Source organism: Elephas maximus, chromosome 21 (genome assembly GCF_024166365.1).
Source record: "Elephas maximus indicus isolate mEleMax1 chromosome 21, mEleMax1 primary haplotype, whole genome shotgun sequence".
Taxonomy (NCBI): Eukaryota; Metazoa; Chordata; class Mammalia; order Proboscidea; family Elephantidae; genus Elephas; species Elephas maximus.
Window position 1 is genome coordinate 83,698,296 of NC_064839.1, and position 18,285 is coordinate 83,716,580.

Genomic DNA, 18,285 nt, shown 5'->3' on the forward strand with positions numbered 1-18,285 from the left:
TAGGCTGATGTTTAGGGTTAATGTTAGCGTTAGCGTTGGATTAGGGTTACTGTTCGTTTAGGGTTAGTGTTAGGGATAGCGTTAGGTAGGTTTAGGGTTGGGGATATAAATGGTTAAGGGCTAGGGTGACGGTTAGGGTTAGGTTTAGAGTTAAGGTGAGGTTTTAGTTTAGGTTAATTGTTAAGGTTAGGGTTAGGGTTAGAGTTGGGGTTAGGGTTCGGGTGAAGTTTCAGTTAATAGTGAGGGTTCGGGTTAAGGTTGGAGTTTGGTTTAAAGTTAGTGTTAGGGTTAGGTTTAGGTTTAGGTAGGGGTAAGGTTAGGGTTAAGGCTAGGTTTACTGTAAAGGGGAGGGCTAGGTTAGGGTTAGGGTTAGGTTTAGAGTTAGAGTTAGTGCTAGGGTTTAGGGTTAGGCTTAGGGTCAAGTTTAGAGTGATTGTTAGGTTTAGGGTTAGGGTTAGGGTAGAGTTACGGTTAGGGTTAAGTTTAGGATTAGGGAAAGGGTTAGGTTTAGGTCAGGCTTAGGGTTAGGGTTAGGGATAGGGTTACGGTTGGGGAAAGGGTAAGGGGTTCATGTGAGGGTTAGTGTTAGGTTTACAGTTAAGCTGATGTTTCAGGGTGGTACGGTTAGGGTTAGGGTTAGAGTTAGGGTTAGGGTTGGGTTTAGGGTTAGGGCTAGCGTTAGGTGATAGTTTAGGGTTAATTTAGTTTTAGGGTTAGGGTTAGGTTTAGGTTTAGGGTGAAGTTTAGGTTAAGGATGAGGTTTAGGGTTAGTATTAGGGTTAGGTGTTAGGGTTAGGTTTAGGGTTAGGTTTTGGGTTAGGCTTAGGGTTCGGTTTGGGGTTAGGGATAGGGAGAAATGCCTTGTGGTAGCCGTGTTCTGGAAGTGGTACGAGTATGCAGTGTTAGCCTTAAGCTATTGTGAAGGCTCGTTTTGGCCCAGGGAAAGCAAAGCGCCTGGGGAAATCCTAACAAACCCCGGTGCCTTTCCACAGTTCAAAGCGTCTAACTACAGACTCTTTTCCAAATAAGAGAGCGCACAGGCAACAGCAGCCTGCATGTTTCTCAGTGAAAGGAAGAACTCCCTGACTTCATCCAGTCCTCTGAGCAAAGCAGGCATAAGGAGAGAAACTTTTATTCCTTCCTCTTTCCTGCAATGAATTCCTCATTTGCTCTTGCAAACGCAAGGCTTCTTGTGAAAAACTACATCGAAGTGCGTTTATAATTGCAGAGGAGCGACGACATAGTTTTAGCCTTAAGAGATTGTGAAAGCACCCAGGGAGAAAAAAAGCCTTTTGTATTCTCTTTCCTGCCTGAACTCGGTCAGTTTCCACTTGCGAAGGCAAGGTTTCCTAGCACAAACTACCAAGCAGTAAACTCTCTCCTGGCAGAGTAAATCCTATGCAGTGTTGCCCTGACGAGATACTACTGGTACAGTGAGGCCCAGGAAAAGCACAGTGCATAGAGATATCCTAGCAAAGCCATGTGTTTCTCCACATGAATGGATGTCAGTTTCAGTTATTTGCCAAGAACAGAGCTCAGAGGCAACATCAGATTTTGTGTATCTCAGTGAAGAAAAGAACACTCTGACTTCATCCATTCCTCTGACAAAAGCAGTTAGAATGAGATTACCGGCATTGGTTTCACTTTTGTGCAATAAGCTCGGCATATCTGCCCTTCGCGGTGGGAAGGTTTCCTCCGGAAAACTCCTTTGCAGTAGCCCTGTTCTCGAACTGGAACGAGTATGCAGTGTCGGCATTAAGCTATTGTGAAGGCTCATTTTTGCCCAGGGAAAACAAAGCGCTTGGTGAAATCCTAGCAAACGCCGGTGCATTTGCACAGTTCAAAGTGTGTAACTACACTCTCTTTTGCAAAAAAGACAGCGCAGAGGCAACAGCAGCCTACACGTTTCTCAGTGAAAGGGAGAGCTCCCTAGCTTCATCCAGTCCTCTGAGCAAACAACCACGATGAGAGAAACTTTTCTTTCCTTCGTCTCTCCTGCAATGAATTCCTCATTTGCTCTTGCGAACGCAAGGCTTCCTCTGAAAAACGACATCGCAGTGCATTTATCCTTCCAGAGGAGCGACGACATAGTTTTAGCTTTAAGAGATTGTGAAAGCACCCAGGGAGAAAAGGCCTTTTGTATTCTCTTTCCTGCTGATATTTTAGGGTGCTACGGTTAGGGTTAAGGTTAGAGTTAGGGTTAGGGTTAAGGTTAGAGTTAGGGTTAGGCTTAGGGTCGGGGCTAGAGTTAGGCGATAGTTTAGGGTTAGGTTTAGTTTTAGGGTTAGGCTTAGGCTTAGATTTAGGGTGAAATTTAGGTTAAGGATGAGGGTTAGGGTTTGGTGTTTCGGTTAAGGTGAGGGTTAGGTTTAGGGTGAAGCTTAGTGTTAGGGTTATTTTTTCGGGTCAATTTACGATCAGGTATAGGGTTAGGTTTAGGGTGAGACTTAGGGTTCGGTTTAGGGTTAGGCTTAGGGTGAAGTTGTTAAGGGTGAGGGTTGCGCGTACGTTTAGCGTTGGGGTTAGGGTTAGGGTTAAGGTTAGGATTAAGTTTAGGGTTAAGGTTAGGTTTAGAGTCAGGGTTAGGGTAAGTAATAGGGTTAAGTCGTGGTTAGGTTTACGGCTAGGCTAAGGTTCGAGATAGGGTTAGGTTAAGCGTTGGGGTTAGGTTTAGATGTTAGGGTGAGGGTTAGTGCTAGGTTTCCATTTAAGCTGAGCGTGTAGGGTAAGTTTTAGGGTTAGGATTAGTGTTAGAGTTCGAGTTAGGGTCAGGGCTAGGGTTTAGTTTAGGGTTAGGGTTAGTTTTACGCTTAGGATTAGGGTTAGGGTCAGGGTTAGGGGGAGATTTAGTGTTATGTTTAGTTTTAGGGTTAGAGTTAGAGTGAAGTTTATGTTAAGCGAGAGGTTTAGGGTTAGGGGTTAGGGTACAGGTTTGGAACAGGGTTAGGGTTAGGTTTTGGTTTAGGTTTAGAGTTAGGGTTAGGTTTAGTGTTAGGTTACTTTTGGTTAGGGTTAGGGTTTGAATGAAGTTAGGGTAGGTTTAGGGCTATGGTTAGGGTGAAATTTTGGTTAAGAGTGAGGGTTCGGTTTAGGGTTAGGGTTAGAGTTAGGGTTAGTGCTTCGGGTTAGGTTTAAGGTTAAGGTTCGTTTTAGGCTAAGGATTAGGGTTAGAGTTAGGGTTGGGTTAGTGTTTCAGTTAGGTTTAGGATAGGGTTATAATTAGGGTTGAATTTAGGGTTCCAGTAAGAGTTAGAGTTAGGATTACAGTTAAGGTGAGGGTTTTGGGTAAGTGTTACGGTTAGGGTTAGAGTTTGGGCTATGTCTAGGGTTAGAGTTAGGGTTAGGGGATAGGGTTAGGTTTAAGTTTGTGGTAGGCTTAAAGTTAGGTTACGGTTAGGTTAGGGTTAGGGTGAGGGTTAGGTTTAGGATTAGGTTTAGGGTGAGGCTCAGCGCCAGAGATATTGTAAGGGTTAGGTTTAGGGTTAGAGGTGGGCCAAGGTTAAGGTTAGGGTTAGGTTTAGGGTTAGGGTTCAAGTTAGCCTTAGCTTTAGGTTAGGAATAGGGTGAAGTTTAAGATAGGGTGAGGGTTAGGTTTATGGCTAAGGTTTGGGTTCGTTTTCAGGTTAGTGTTAAGGTTATGTTTAGGGTTAGGGTTAAGGTTACGGGTTCTGTTTAGTTTTAGGGTTAGGGTTAGATTTTAGGTTAGGATTAAGTTCAGTGTTACGGTTAGGGTTAGGTTTGCGGGTTGTATTAGGCGTTTTGGTTGGGGTGAGGGTTAGGGTTAGGGTCAGAGTTGGGTAGGGTTAGGAGTATGGTCATGGTAAGGTGTTAGGGGTTAGAGTTGTAGTTTATGGTTAGGGTTTATGTGAGGGTTCCGCTTAGGAATTGTGGTTCTGGTCATGGTTAGATTTGGTTTAGGGTTAGGGTTAGGTTTATGATTCGGTTTCGGGTTAGTGTTAGAGTTAGAGTGAGAGTTAGGGTTAAGGTTTGGGTTAGGCTTTGGTGTTAGGGGTTAGGCTTTGGGTTAGGGTTAGGGTTACCGTTATGGCTAGGGGTTCAGGTTAGTGTTCGGGTTAGGGCTAGGTTTAGCATTAGGGTTAGGTTTGGGGATACGGTTAGGGGTTAGCGTGAGGGTGACGGTTAGTTTTAGAGTTAAGTGAGGGTTTAGGGTGTTATGATTAGGGTGAGAGGTAGAGTTTCGGTTAGGTTTACGGTGAGGGTTAGTTGCAGTGTAAGATTTACGTTTAGGTTCCGGATTAGGGTTAGAGTTAGTGTTCTATTTGGGGTCAAGGTTAGAGTGAGTGTTAGGGTTAGGGTTAGGATTACGTCTAGGGTTAGGATTAGGATTAGGTTTAAGGTTAGGTTCAGGGCTATCGTAAGGGTTAGGTTCAGGGTTACAGATGGACTAGCTTTATGGTTCGAATTAGGTTCGAGGTTAGGGTTTGGGTTAGGTTTAGGATTAAGATTAGGGTTAGGGTTTGGATGAAGTTTAGGATAGGGTGAGGGTTATTTTTATGGTTAGAGCTAGAGTTTGGGTTTGTGTTGAGGTTAGTGTTAAGGCTAGGTTTAGGATTCGGGTTAGGGTTAGGGGTTAGGTTTAGGGTTAGGTTTAGGTTTAAGGTTAGTGTGAAGTTTAGATGAAGGTTGAGGGATAGGATAAGGGTTAGGATTAGGGTTAGGATTATAGATAGTGTTAGACGTTAGGTTCAGGGTGGAGGGTTAGGTTTATGGTTAGTGTAGGCTGATGTTTAGGGTTAATGTTAGCGTTAGCGTTGGATTAGGGTTACTGTTCGTTTAGGGTTAGTGTTAGGGATAGCGTTAGGTAGGTTTAGGGTTGGGGATATAAATGGTTAAGGGCTAGGGTGACGGTTAGGGTTAGGTTTAGAGTTAAGGTGAGGTTTTAGTTTAGGTTAATTGTTAAGGTTAGGGTTAGGGTTAGAGTTGGGGTTAGGGTTCGGGTGAAGTTTCAGTTAATAGTGAGGGTTCGGGTTAAGGTTGGAGTTTGGTTTAAAGTTAGTGTTAGGGTTAGGTTTAGGTTTAGGTAGGGGTAAGGTTAGGGTTAAGGCTAGGTTTACTGTAAAGGGGAGGGCTAGGTTAGGGTTAGGGTTAGGTTTAGAGTTAGAGTTAGTGCTAGGGTTTAGGGTTAGGCTTAGGGTCAAGTTTAGAGTGATTGTTAGGTTTAGGGTTAGGGTTAGGGTAGAGTTACGGTTAGGGTTAAGTTTAGGATTAGGGAAAGGGTTAGGTTTAGGTCAGGCTTAGGGTTAGGGTTAGGGATCGGGTTACGGTTGGGGAAAGGGTAAGGGGTTCATGTGAGGGTTAGTGTTAGGTTTACAGTTAAGCTGATGTTTCAGGGTGGTACGGTTAGGGTTAGGGTTAGAGTTAGGGTTAGGGTTGGGTTTAGGGTTAGGGCTAGCGTTAGGTGATAGTTTAGGGTTAATTTAGTTTTAGGGTTAGGGTTAGGTTTAGGTTTAGGGTGAAGTTTAGGTTAAGGATGAGGTTTAGGGTTAGTATTAGGGTTAGGTGTTAGGGTTAGGTTTAGGGTTAGGTTTTGGGTTAGGCTTAGGGTTCGGTTTGGGGTTAGGGATAGGGAGAAATGCCTTGTGGTAGCCGTGTTCTGGAAGTGGTACGAGTATGCAGTGTTAGCCTTAAGCTATTGTGAAGGCTCGTTTTGGCCCAGGGAAAGCAAAGCGCCTGGGGAAATCCTAACAAACCCCGGTGCCTTTCCACAGTTCAAAGCGTCTAACTACAGACTCTTTTCCAAATAAGAGAGCGCACAGGCAACAGCAGCCTGCATGTTTCTCAGTGAAAGGAAGAACTCCCTGACTTCATCCAGTCCTCTGAGCAAAGCAGGCATAAGGAGAGAAACTTTTATTCCTTCCTCTTTCCTGCAATGAATTCCTCATTTGCTCTTGCAAACGCAAGGCTTCTTGTGAAAAACTACATCGAAGTGCGTTTATAATTGCAGAGGAGCGACGACATAGTTTTAGCCTTAAGAGATTGTGAAAGCACCCAGGGAGAAAAAAAGCCTTTTGTATTCTCTTTCCTGCCTGAACTCGGTCAGTTTCCACTTGCGAAGGCAAGGTTTCCTAGCACAAACTACCAAGCAGTAAACTCTCTCCTGGCAGAGTAAATCCTATGCAGTGTTGCCCTGACGAGATACTACTGGTACAGTGAGGCCCAGGAAAAGCACAGTGCATAGAGATATCCTAGCAAAGCCATGTGTTTCTCCACATGAATGGATGTCAGTTTCAGTTATTTGCCAAGAACAGAGCTCAGAGGCAACATCAGATTTTGTGTATCTCAGTGAAGAAAAGAACACTCTGACTTCATCCATTCCTCTGACAAAAGCAGTTAGAATGAGATTACCGGCATTGGTTTCACTTTTGTGCAATAAGCTCGGCATATCTGCCCTTCGCGGTGGGAAGGTTTCCTCCGGAAAACTCCTTTGCAGTAGCCCTGTTCTCGAACTGGAACGAGTATGCAGTGTCGGCATTAAGCTATTGTGAAGGCTCATTTTTGCCCAGGGAAAACAAAGCGCTTGGTGAAATCCTAGCAAACGCCGGTGCATTTGCACAGTTCAAAGTGTGTAACTACACTCTCTTTTGCAAAAAAGACAGCGCAGAGGCAACAGCAGCCTACACGTTTCTCAGTGAAAGGGAGAGCTCCCTAGCTTCATCCAGTCCTCTGAGCAAACAACCACGATGAGAGAAACTTTTCTTTCCTTCGTCTCTCCTGCAATGAATTCCTCATTTGCTCTTGCGAACGCAAGGCTTCCTCTGAAAAACGACATCGCAGTGCATTTATCCTTCCAGAGGAGCGACGACATAGTTTTAGCTTTAAGAGATTGTGAAAGCACCCAGGGAGAAAAGGCCTTTTGTATTCTCTTTCCTGCTGATATTTTAGGGTGCTACGGTTAGGGTTAAGGTTAGAGTTAGGGTTAGGGTTAAGGTTAGAGTTAGGGTTAGGCTTAGGGTCGGGGCTAGAGTTAGGCGATAGTTTAGGGTTAGGTTTAGTTTTAGGGTTAGGCTTAGGCTTAGATTTAGGGTGAAATTTAGGTTAAGGATGAGGGTTAGGGTTTGGTGTTTCGGTTAAGGTGAGGGTTAGGTTTAGGGTGAAGCTTAGTGTTAGGGTTATTTTTTCGGGTCAATTTACGATCAGGTATAGGGTTAGGTTTAGGGTGAGACTTAGGGTTCGGTTTAGGGTTAGGCTTAGGGTGAAGTTGTTAAGGGTGAGGGTTGCGCGTACGTTTAGCGTTGGGGTTAGGGTTAGGGTTAAGGTTAGGATTAAGTTTAGGGTTAAGGTTAGGTTTAGAGTCAGGGTTAGGGTAAGTAATAGGGTTAAGTCGTGGTTAGGTTTACGGCTAGGCTAAGGTTCGAGATAGGGTTAGGTTAAGCGTTGGGGTTAGGTTTAGATGTTAGGGTGAGGGTTAGTGCTAGGTTTCCATTTAAGCTGAGCGTGTAGGGTAAGTTTTAGGGTTAGGATTAGTGTTAGAGTTCGAGTTAGGGTCAGGGCTAGGGTTTAGTTTAGGGTTAGGGTTAGTTTTACGCTTAGGATTAGGGTTAGGGTCAGGGTTAGGGGGAGATTTAGTGTTATGTTTAGTTTTAGGGTTAGAGTTAGAGTGAAGTTTATGTTAAGCGAGAGGTTTAGGGTTAGGGGTTAGGGTACAGGTTTGGAACAGGGTTAGGGTTAGGTTTTGGTTTAGGTTTAGAGTTAGGGTTAGGTTTAGTGTTAGGTTACTTTTGGTTAGGGTTAGGGTTTGAATGAAGTTAGGGTAGGTTTAGGGCTATGGTTAGGGTGAAATTTTGGTTAAGAGTGAGGGTTCGGTTTAGGGTTAGGGTTAGAGTTAGGGTTAGTGCTTCGGGTTAGGTTTAAGGTTAAGGTTCGTTTTAGGCTAAGGATTAGGGTTAGAGTTAGGGTTGGGTTAGTGTTTCAGTTAGGTTTAGGATAGGGTTATAATTAGGGTTGAATTTAGGGTTCCAGTAAGAGTTAGAGTTAGGATTACAGTTAAGGTGAGGGTTTTGGGTAAGTGTTACGGTTAGGGTTAGAGTTTGGGCTATGTCTAGGGTTAGAGTTAGGGTTAGGGGATAGGGTTAGGTTTAAGTTTGTGGTAGGCTTAAAGTTAGGTTACGGTTAGGTTAGGGTTAGGGTGAGGGTTAGGTTTAGGATTAGGTTTAGGGTGAGGCTCAGCGCCAGAGATATTGTAAGGGTTAGGTTTAGGGTTAGAGGTGGGCCAAGGTTAAGGTTAGGGTTAGGTTTAGGGTTAGGGTTCAAGTTAGCCTTAGCTTTAGGTTAGGAATAGGGTGAAGTTTAAGATAGGGTGAGGGTTAGGTTTATGGCTAAGGTTTGGGTTCGTTTTCAGGTTAGTGTTAAGGTTATGTTTAGGGTTAGGGTTAAGGTTACGGGTTCTGTTTAGTTTTAGGGTTAGGGTTAGATTTTAGGTTAGGATTAAGTTCAGTGTTACGGTTAGGGTTAGGTTTGCGGGTTGTATTAGGCGTTTTGGTTGGGGTGAGGGTTAGGGTTAGGGTCAGAGTTGGGTAGGGTTAGGAGTATGGTCATGGTAAGGTGTTAGGGGTTAGAGTTGTAGTTTATGGTTAGGGTTTATGTGAGGGTTCCGCTTAGGAATTGTGGTTCTGGTCATGGTTAGATTTGGTTTAGGGTTAGGGTTAGGTTTATGATTCGGTTTCGGGTTAGTGTTAGAGTTAGAGTGAGAGTTAGGGTTAAGGTTTGGGTTAGGCTTTGGTGTTAGGGGTTAGGCTTTGGGTTAGGGTTAGGGTTACCGTTATGGCTAGGGGTTCAGGTTAGTGTTCGGGTTAGGGCTAGGTTTAGCATTAGGGTTAGGTTTGGGGATACGGTTAGGGGTTAGCGTGAGGGTGACGGTTAGTTTTAGAGTTAAGTGAGGGTTTAGGGTGTTATGATTAGGGTGAGAGGTAGAGTTTCGGTTAGGTTTACGGTGAGGGTTAGTTGCAGTGTAAGATTTACGTTTAGGTTCCGGATTAGGGTTAGAGTTAGTGTTCTATTTGGGGTCAAGGTTAGAGTGAGTGTTAGGGTTAGGGTTAGGATTACGTCTAGGGTTAGGATTAGGATTAGGTTTAAGGTTAGGTTCAGGGCTATCGTAAGGGTTAGGTTCAGGGTTACAGATGGACTAGCTTTATGGTTCGAATTAGGTTCGAGGTTAGGGTTTGGGTTAGGTTTAGGATTAAGATTAGGGTTAGGGTTTGGATGAAGTTTAGGATAGGGTGAGGGTTATTTTTATGGTTAGAGCTAGAGTTTGGGTTTGTGTTGAGGTTAGTGTTAAGGCTAGGTTTAGGATTCGGGTTAGGGTTAGGGGTTAGGTTTAGGGTTAGGTTTAGGTTTAAGGTTAGTGTGAAGTTTAGATGAAGGTTGAGGGATAGGATAAGGGTTAGGATTAGGGTTAGGATTATAGATAGTGTTAGACGTTAGGTTCAGGGTGGAGGGTTAGGTTTATGGTTAGTGTAGGCTGATGTTTAGGGTTAATGTTAGCGTTAGCGTTGGATTAGGGTTACTGTTCGTTTAGGGTTAGTGTTAGGGATAGCGTTAGGTAGGTTTAGGGTTGGGGATATAAATGGTTAAGGGCTAGGGTGACGGTTAGGGTTAGGTTTAGAGTTAAGGTGAGGTTTTAGTTTAGGTTAATTGTTAAGGTTAGGGTTAGGGTTAGAGTTGGGGTTAGGGTTCGGGTGAAGTTTCAGTTAATAGTGAGGGTTCGGGTTAAGGTTGGAGTTTGGTTTAAAGTTAGTGTTAGGGTTAGGTTTAGGTTTAGGTAGGGGTAAGGTTAGGGTTAAGGCTAGGTTTACTGTAAAGGGGAGGGCTAGGTTAGGGTTAGGGTTAGGTTTAGAGTTAGAGTTAGTGCTAGGGTTTAGGGTTAGGCTTAGGGTCAAGTTTAGAGTGATTGTTAGGTTTAGGGTTAGGGTTAGGGTAGAGTTACGGTTAGGGTTAAGTTTAGGATTAGGGAAAGGGTTAGGTTTAGGTCAGGCTTAGGGTTAGGGTTAGGGATCGGGTTACGGTTGGGGAAAGGGTAAGGGGTTCATGTGAGGGTTAGTGTTAGGTTTACAGTTAAGCTGATGTTTCAGGGTGGTACGGTTAGGGTTAGGGTTAGAGTTAGGGTTAGGGTTGGGTTTAGGGTTAGGGCTAGCGTTAGGTGATAGTTTAGGGTTAATTTAGTTTTAGGGTTAGGGTTAGGTTTAGGTTTAGGGTGAAGTTTAGGTTAAGGATGAGGTTTAGGGTTAGTATTAGGGTTAGGTGTTAGGGTTAGGTTTAGGGTTAGGTTTTGGGTTAGGCTTAGGGTTCGGTTTGGGGTTAGGGATAGGGAGAAATGCCTTGTGGTAGCCGTGTTCTGGAAGTGGTACGAGTATGCAGTGTTAGCCTTAAGCTATTGTGAAGGCTCGTTTTGGCCCAGGGAAAGCAAAGCGCCTGGGGAAATCCTAACAAACCCCGGTGCCTTTCCACAGTTCAAAGCGTCTAACTACAGACTCTTTTCCAAATAAGAGAGCGCACAGGCAACAGCAGCCTGCATGTTTCTCAGTGAAAGGAAGAACTCCCTGACTTCATCCAGTCCTCTGAGCAAAGCAGGCATAAGGAGAGAAACTTTTATTCCTTCCTCTTTCCTGCAATGAATTCCTCATTTGCTCTTGCAAACGCAAGGCTTCTTGTGAAAAACTACATCGAAGTGCGTTTATAATTGCAGAGGAGCGACGACATAGTTTTAGCCTTAAGAGATTGTGAAAGCACCCAGGGAGAAAAAAAGCCTTTTGTATTCTCTTTCCTGCCTGAACTCGGTCAGTTTCCACTTGCGAAGGCAAGGTTTCCTAGCACAAACTACCAAGCAGTAAACTCTCTCCTGGCAGAGTAAATCCTATGCAGTGTTGCCCTGACGAGATACTACTGGTACAGTGAGGCCCAGGAAAAGCACAGTGCATAGAGATATCCTAGCAAAGCCATGTGTTTCTCCACATGAATGGATGTCAGTTTCAGTTATTTGCCAAGAACAGAGCTCAGAGGCAACATCAGATTTTGTGTATCTCAGTGAAGAAAAGAACACTCTGACTTCATCCATTCCTCTGACAAAAGCAGTTAGAATGAGATTACCGGCATTGGTTTCACTTTTGTGCAATAAGCTCGGCATATCTGCCCTTCGCGGTGGGAAGGTTTCCTCCGGAAAACTCCTTTGCAGTAGCCCTGTTCTCGAACTGGAACGAGTATGCAGTGTCGGCATTAAGCTATTGTGAAGGCTCATTTTTGCCCAGGGAAAACAAAGCGCTTGGTGAAATCCTAGCAAACGCCGGTGCATTTGCACAGTTCAAAGTGTGTAACTACACTCTCTTTTGCAAAAAAGACAGCGCAGAGGCAACAGCAGCCTACACGTTTCTCAGTGAAAGGGAGAGCTCCCTAGCTTCATCCAGTCCTCTGAGCAAACAACCACGATGAGAGAAACTTTTCTTTCCTTCGTCTCTCCTGCAATGAATTCCTCATTTGCTCTTGCGAACGCAAGGCTTCCTCTGAAAAACGACATCGCAGTGCATTTATCCTTCCAGAGGAGCGACGACATAGTTTTAGCTTTAAGAGATTGTGAAAGCACCCAGGGAGAAAAGGCCTTTTGTATTCTCTTTCCTGCTGATATTTTAGGGTGCTACGGTTAGGGTTAAGGTTAGAGTTAGGGTTAGGGTTAAGGTTAGAGTTAGGGTTAGGCTTAGGGTCGGGGCTAGAGTTAGGCGATAGTTTAGGGTTAGGTTTAGTTTTAGGGTTAGGCTTAGGCTTAGATTTAGGGTGAAATTTAGGTTAAGGATGAGGGTTAGGGTTTGGTGTTTCGGTTAAGGTGAGGGTTAGGTTTAGGGTGAAGCTTAGTGTTAGGGTTATTTTTTCGGGTCAATTTACGATCAGGTATAGGGTTAGGTTTAGGGTGAGACTTAGGGTTCGGTTTAGGGTTAGGCTTAGGGTGAAGTTGTTAAGGGTGAGGGTTGCGCGTACGTTTAGCGTTGGGGTTAGGGTTAGGGTTAAGGTTAGGATTAAGTTTAGGGTTAAGGTTAGGTTTAGAGTCAGGGTTAGGGTAAGTAATAGGGTTAAGTCGTGGTTAGGTTTACGGCTAGGCTAAGGTTCGAGATAGGGTTAGGTTAAGGGTTGGGGTTAGGTTTAGATGTTAGGGTGAGGGTTAGTGCTAGGTTTCCATTTAAGCTGAGCGTGTAGGGTAAGTTTTAGGGTTAGGATTAGTGTTAGAGTTCGAGTTAGGGTCAGGGCTAGGGTTTAGTTTAGGGTTAGGGTTAGTTTTACGCTTAGGATTAGGGTTAGGGTCAGGGTTAGGGGGAGATTTAGTGTTATGTTTAGTTTTAGGGTTAGAGTTAGAGTGAAGTTTATGTTAAGCGAGAGGTTTAGGGTTAGGGGTTAGGGTACAGGTTTGGAACAGGGTTAGGGTTAGGTTTTGGTTTAGGTTTAGAGTTAGGGTTAGGTTTAGTGTTAGGTTACTTTTGGTTAGGGTTAGGGTTTGAATGAAGTTAGGGTAGGTTTAGGGCTATGGTTAGGGTGAAATTTTGGTTAAGAGTGAGGGTTCGGTTTAGGGTTAGGGTTAGAGTTAGGGTTAGTGCTTCGGGTTAGGTTTAAGGTTAAGGTTCGTTTTAGGCTAAGGATTAGGGTTAGAGTTAGGGTTGGGTTAGTGTTTCAGTTAGGTTTAGGATAGGGTTATAATTAGGGTTGAATTTAGGGTTCCAGTAAGAGTTAGAGTTAGGATTACAGTTAAGGTGAGGGTTTTGGGTAAGTGTTACGGTTAGGGTTAGAGTTTGGGCTATGTCTAGGGTTAGAGTTAGGGTTAGGGGATAGGGTTAGGTTTAAGTTTGTGGTAGGCTTAAAGTTAGGTTACGGTTAGGTTAGGGTTAGGGTGAGGGTTAGGTTTAGGATTAGGTTTAGGGTGAGGCTCAGCGCCAGAGGTATTGTAAGGGTTAGGTTTAGGGTTAGAGGTGGGCCAAGGTTAAGGTTAGGGTTAGGTTTAGGGTTAGGGTTCAAGTTAGCCTTAGCTTTAGGTTAGGAATAGGGTGAAGTTTAAGATAGGGTGAGGGTTAGGTTTATGGCTAAGGTTTGGGTTCGTTTTCAGGTTAGTGTTAAGGTTATGTTTAGGGTTAGGGTTAAGGTTACGGGTTCTGTTTAGTTTTAGGGTTAGGGTTAGATTTTAGGTTAGGATTAAGTTCAGTGTTACGGTTAGGGTTAGGTTTGCGGGTTGTATTAGGCGTTTTGGTTGGGGTGAGGGTTAGGGTTAGGGTCAGAGTTGGGTAGGGTTAGGAGTATGGTCATGGTAAGGTGTTAGGGGTTAGAGTTGTAGTTTATGGTTAGGGTTTATGTGAGGGTTCCGCTTAGGAATTGTGGTTCTGGTCATGGTTAGATTTGGTTTAGGGTTAGGGTTAGGTTTATGATTCGGTTTCGGGTTAGTGTTAGAGTTAGAGTGAGAGTTAGGGTTAAGGTTTGGGTTAGGCTTTGGTGTTAGGGGTTAGGCTTTGGGTTAGGGTTAGGGTTACCGTTATGGCTAGGGGTTCAGGTTAGTGTTCGGGTTAGGGCTAGGTTTAGCATTAGGGTTAGGTTTGGGGATACGGTTAGGGGTTAGCGTGAGGGTGACGGTTAGTTTTAGAGTTAAGTGAGGGTTTAGGGTGTTATGATTAGGGTGAGAGGTAGAGTTTCGGTTAGGTTTACGGTGAGGGTTAGTTGCAGTGTAAGATTTACGTTTAGGTTCCGGATTAGGGTTAGAGTTAGTGTTCTATTTGGGGTCAAGGTTAGAGTGAGTGTTAGGGTTAGGGTTAGGATTACGTCTAGGGTTAGGATTAGGATTAGGTTTAAGGTTAGGTTCAGGGCTATCGTAAGGGTTAGGTTCAGGGTTACAGATGGACTAGCTTTATGGTTCGAATTAGGTTCGAGGTTAGGGTTTGGGTTAGGTTTAGGATTAAGATTAGGGTTAGGGTTTGGATGAAGTTTAGGATAGGGTGAGGGTTATTTTTATGGTTAGAGCTAGAGTTTGGGTTTGTGTTGAGGTTAGTGTTAAGGCTAGGTTTAGGATTCGGGTTAGGGTTAGGGGTTAGGTTTAGGGTTAGGTTTAGGTTTAAGGTTAGTGTGAAGTTTAGATGAAGGTTGAGGGATAGGATAAGGGTTAGGATTAGGGTTAGGATTATAGATAGTGTTAGACGTTAGGTTCAGGGTGGAGGGTTAGGTTTATGGTTAGTGTAGGCTGATGTTTAGGGTTAATGTTAGCGTTAGCGTTGGATTAGGGTTACTGTTCGTTTAGGGTTAGTGTTAGGGATAGCGTTAGGTAGGTTTAGGGTTGGGGATATAAATGGTTAAGGGCTAGGGTGACGGTTAGGGTTAGGTTTAGAGTTAAGGTGAGGTTTTAGTTTAGGTTAATTGTTAAGGTTAGGGTTAGGGTTAGAGTTGGGGTTAGGGTTCGGGTGAAGTTTCAGTTAATAGTGAGGGTTCGGGTTAAGGTTGGAGTTTGGTTTAAAGTTAGTGTTAGGGTTAGGTTTAGGTTTAGGTAGGGGTAAGGTTAGGGTTAAGGCTAGGTTTACTGTAAAGGGGAGGGCTAGGTTAGGGTTAGGGTTAGGTTTAGAGTTAGAGTTAGTGCTAGGGTTTAGGGTTAGGCTTAGGGTCAAGTTTAGAGTGATTGTTAGGTTTAGGGTTAGGGTTAGGGTAGAGTTACGGTTAGGGTTAAGTTTAGGATTAGGGAAAGGGTTAGGTTTAGGTCAGGCTTAGGGTTAGGGTTAGGGATCGGGTTACGGTTGGGGAAAGGGTAAGGGGTTCATGTGAGGGTTAGTGTTAGGTTTACAGTTAAGCTGATGTTTCAGGGTGGTACGGTTAGGGTTAGGGTTAGAGTTAGGGTTAGGGTTGGGTTTAGGGTTAGGGCTAGCGTTAGGTGATAGTTTAGGGTTAATTTAGTTTTAGGGTTAGGGTTAGGTTTAGGTTTAGGGTGAAGTTTAGGTTAAGGATGAGGTTTAGGGTTAGTATTAGGGTTAGGTGTTAGGGTTAGGTTTAGGGTTAGGTTTTGGGTTAGGCTTAGGGTTCGGTTTGGGGTTAGGGATAGGGAGAAATGCCTTGTGGTAGCCGTGTTCTGGAAGTGGTACGAGTATGCAGTGTTAGCCTTAAGCTATTGTGAAGGCTCGTTTTGGCCCAGGGAAAGCAAAGCGCCTGGGGAAATCCTAACAAACCCCGGTGCCTTTCCACAGTTCAAAGCGTCTAACTACAGACTCTTTTCCAAATAAGAGAGCGCACAGGCAACAGCAGCCTGCATGTTTCTCAGTGAAAGGAAGAACTCCCTGACTTCATCCAGTCCTCTGAGCAAAGCAGGCATAAGGAGAGAAACTTTTATTCCTTCCTCTTTCCTGCAATGAATTCCTCATTTGCTCTTGCAAACGCAAGGCTTCTTGTGAAAAACTACATCGAAGTGCGTTTATAATTGCAGAGGAGCGACGACATAGTTTTAGCCTTAAGAGATTGTGAAAGCACCCAGGGAGAAAAAAAGCCTTTTGTATTCTCTTTCCTGCCTGAACTCGGTCAGTTTCCACTTGCGAAGGCAAGGTTTCCTAGCACAAACTACCAAGCAGTAAACTCTCTCCTGGCAGAGTAAATCCTATGCAGTGTTGCCCTGACGAGATACTACTGGTACAGTGAGGCCCAGGAAAAGCACAGTGCATAGAGATATCCTAGCAAAGCCATGTGTTTCTCCACATGAATGGATGTCAGTTTCAGTTATTTGCCAAGAACAGAGCTCAGAGGCAACATCAGATTTTGTGTATCTCAGTGAAGAAAAGAACACTCTGACTTCATCCATTCCTCTGACAAAAGCAGTTAGAATGAGATTACCGGCATTGGTTTCACTTTTGTGCAATAAGCTCGGCATATCTGCCCTTCGCGGTGGGAAGGTTTCCTCCGGAAAACTCCTTTGCAGTAGCCCTGTTCTCGAACTGGAACGAGTATGCAGTGTCGGCATTAAGCTATTGTGAAGGCTCATTTTTGCCCAGGGAAAACAAAGCGCTTGGTGAAATCCTAGCAAACGCCGGTGCATTTGCACAGTTCAAAGTGTGTAACTACACTCTCTTTTGCAAAAAAGACAGCGCAGAGGCAACAGCAGCCTACACGTTTCTCAGTGAAAGGGAGAGCTCCCTAGCTTCATCCAGTCCTCTGAGCAAACAACCACGATGAGAGAAACTTTTCTTTCCTTCGTCTCTCCTGCAATGAATTCCTCATTTGCTCTTGCGAACGCAAGGCTTCCTCTGAAAAACGACATCGCAGTGCATTTATCCTTCCAGAGGAGCGACGACATAGTTTTAGCTTTAAGAGATTGTGAAAGCACCCAGGGAGAAAAGGCCTTTTGTATTCTCTTTCCTGCTGATATTTTAGGGTGCTACGGTTAGGGTTAAGGTTAGAGTTAGGGTTAGGGTTAAGGTTAGAGTTAGGGTTAGGCTTAGGGTCGGGGCTAGAGTTAGGCGATAGTTTAGGGTTAGGTTTAGTTTTAGGGTTAGGCTTAGGCTTAGATTTAGGGTGAAATTTAGGTTAAGGATGAGGGTTAGGGTTTGGTGTTTCGGTTAAGGTGAGGGTTAGGTTTAGGGTGAAGCTTAGTGTTAGGGTTATTTTTTCGGGTCAATTTACGATCAGGTATAGGGTTAGGTTTAGGGTGAGACTTAGGGTTCGGTTTAGGGTTAGGCTTAGGGTGAAGTTGTTAAGGGTGAGGGTTGCGCGTACGTTTAGCGTTGGGGTTAGGGTTAGGGTTAAGGTTAGGATTAAGTTTAGGGTTAAGGTTAGGTTTAGAGTCAGGGTTAGGGTAAGTAATAGGGTTAAGTCGTGGTTAGGTTTACGGCTAGGCTAAGGTTCGAGATAGGGTTAGGTTAAGGGTTGGGGTTAGGTTTAGATGTTAGGGTGAGGGTTAGTGCTAGGTTTCCATTTAAGCTGAGCGTGTAGGGTAAGTTTTAGGGTTAGGATTAGTGTTAGAGTTCGAGTTAGGGTCAGGGCTAGGGTTTAGTTTAGGGTTAGGGTTAGTTTTACGCTTAGGATTAGGGTTAGGGTCAGGGTTAGGGGGAGATTTAGTGTTATGTTTAGTTTTAGGGTTAGAGTTAGAGTGAAGTTTATGTTAAGCGAGAGGTTTAGGGTTAGGGGTTAGGGTACAGGTTTGGAACAGGGTTAGGGTTAGGTTTTGGTTTAGGTTTAGAGTTAGGGTTAGGTTTAGTGTTAGGTTACTTTTGGTTAGGGTTAGGGTTTGAATGAAGTTAGGGTAGGTTTAGGGCTATGGTTAGGGTGAAATTTTGGTTAAGAGTGAGGGTTCGGTTTAGGGTTAGGGTTAGAGTTAGGGTTAGTGCTTCGGGTTAGGTTTAAGGTTAAGGTTCGTTTTAGGCTAAGGATTAGGGTTAGAGTTAGGGTTGGGTTAGTGTTTCAGTTAGGTTTAGGATAGGGTTATAATTAGGGTTGAATTTAGGGTTCCAGTAAGAGTTAGAGTTAGGATTACAGTTAAGGTGAGGGTTTTGGGTAAGTGTTACGGTTAGGGTTAGAGTTTGGGCTATGTCTAGGGTTAGAGTTAGGGTTAGGGGATAGGGTTAGGTTTAAGTTTGTGGTAGGCTTAAAGTTAGGTTACGGTTAGGTTAGGGTTAGGGTGAGGGTTAGGTTTAGGATTAGGTTTAGGGTGAGGCTCAGCGCCAGAGGTATTGTAAGGGTTAGGTTTAGGGTTAGAGGTGGGCCAAGGTTAAGGTTAGGGTTAGGTTTAGGGTTAGGGTTCAAGTTAGCCTTAGCTTTAGGTTAGGAATAGGGTGAAGTTTAAGATAGGGTGAGGGTTAGGTTTATGGCTAAGGTTTGGGTTCGTTTTCAGGTTAGTGTTAAGGTTATGTTTAGGGTTAGGGTTAAGGTTACGGGTTCTGTTTAGTTTTAGGGTTAGGGTTAGATTTTAGGTTAGGATTAAGTTCAGTGTTACGGTTAGGGTTAGGTTTGCGGGTTGTATTAGGCGTTTTGGTTGGGGTGAGGGTTAGGGTTAGGGTCAGAGTTGGGTAGGGTTAGGAGTATGGTCATGGTAAGGTGTTAGGGGTTAGAGTTGTAGTTTATGGTTAGGGTTTATGTGAGGGTTCCGCTTAGGAATTGTGGTTCTGGTCATGGTTAGATTTGGTTTAGGGTTAGGGTTAGGTTTATGATTCGGTTTCGGGTTAGTGTTAGAGTTAGAGTGAGAGTTAGGGTTAAGGTTTGGGTTAGGCTTTGGTGTTAGGGGTTAGGCTTTGGGTTAGGGTTAGGGTTACCGTTATGGCTAGGGGTTCAGGTTAGTGTTCGGGT